We start from the raw sequence: 1,028 nt of genomic DNA, 5'->3' as shown, positions 1-1,028 counted from the left end.
AAGGCAGCAAGCCCAGGGTGCCAAGCGGGCCAGTGGAGCGTGGCTTGTACCGGCAGTTGTGTGACCAGCAGGACCACGGCAGTGACCGTCCTCTGTGTCCAGTTTTGGCCTCAGCACAAACAGAAAGACGTTGAGGGGCTGGAGTGTGTCCAGAGAAGGGAGACTTCGGGAAGGGTCACAGATCTGATAAGGAGAAGTTGAGGGAGCTGGAGCGGCTCAGCCTGCTGCATAAATTCCAGTGTGCACTGGAAGGAATTATAAAACGTGTTTGTGGCACTTGCGGTCAGGATTCAGAAGGCAGCCAACAGCGAGCTCGCAGGGCTGACCCTTTATCCCCGTGAACAGTTTTTTGACCATGGGCCACAAATCACTCAGCCCGTGTTCTCTCCCTGCCGAGCCCTGAGGGGATGGGGAGGGGGCTCAGCCGGGAGAAAAGGAGCCTCAGGGGGGACTGTCACCCTCCCTGCCCCGGCCTGCAAGGAGGATGTAGGCACCTGGGGTCTGTCCCTCCTGCACGGAACAAGTGACAGGGTGAGAGGTTTGAAACAGCCTCAGGTGGCACCAGGGGAGGTTTCGATTTGATATTGGGAAATATTTATTCACTGCAAGGGTTCTCGATCACGGGCACAGCTGGCCAGGGCAGAGGCTGAGTCGCCATCCCTGGAGGGACTCATAGTACATGTGTTTGTGGCACTTGGGGTCAGGATTCAGGAGGCACCAGGCAGGTGAGCCTAAGCTCCTTTGCATACAAAGTCTGACCCTTTATCCCCGTGAACAGTTTTTTGACCATGATAAAAAAAAAAGGGCCACAAACCACTCAGCCCGTGTTCTCTCCCTCCCGAGCCCCACCAAGAGGGCCGGGAACGGTCATCAATGGCGAGCGGCCCCTGCCCAAGCAGCACCGCCCGCCCGCTTCGCGCTCAGGAGAGAACACCTCGCTCCTCCTCGTGGCTTGTGACGCCGATCAGGGAAGATCACTCTCCTCTAGTGACCAACTACAGAAATGATCCCTGAAAGTATAGTCTTAA

General features: G+C 56.8%; 1 protein-coding gene and 1 non-coding gene across 2 annotated transcripts in view; both read right to left on the bottom strand.

Annotated features, from left to right (window-relative positions):
- TEX14 (testis expressed 14, intercellular bridge forming factor) overlaps nucleotides 1–1,028 on the bottom strand; it is a 32,727-nt gene that overhangs the window by 28,341 nt on the left and 3,358 nt on the right. The gene's annotated exons all lie outside the window — the stretch shown is intronic.
- LOC115948270 lies at nucleotides 813–1,026 on the bottom strand. The gene has a single exon (XR_004082105.1). It is a non-coding gene; the product is annotated as a small nucleolar RNA U3 (small nucleolar RNA).

This window comes from Geospiza fortis, unplaced genomic scaffold, assembly GCF_000277835.1.
Source record: "Geospiza fortis unplaced genomic scaffold, GeoFor_1.0 scaffold538, whole genome shotgun sequence".
NCBI lineage: Eukaryota > Metazoa > Chordata > Aves > Passeriformes > Thraupidae > Geospiza > Geospiza fortis.
The sequence above is the reverse complement of the archived record's forward strand: the minus strand, read 5'-3'. Positions and strand labels throughout refer to the sequence as shown.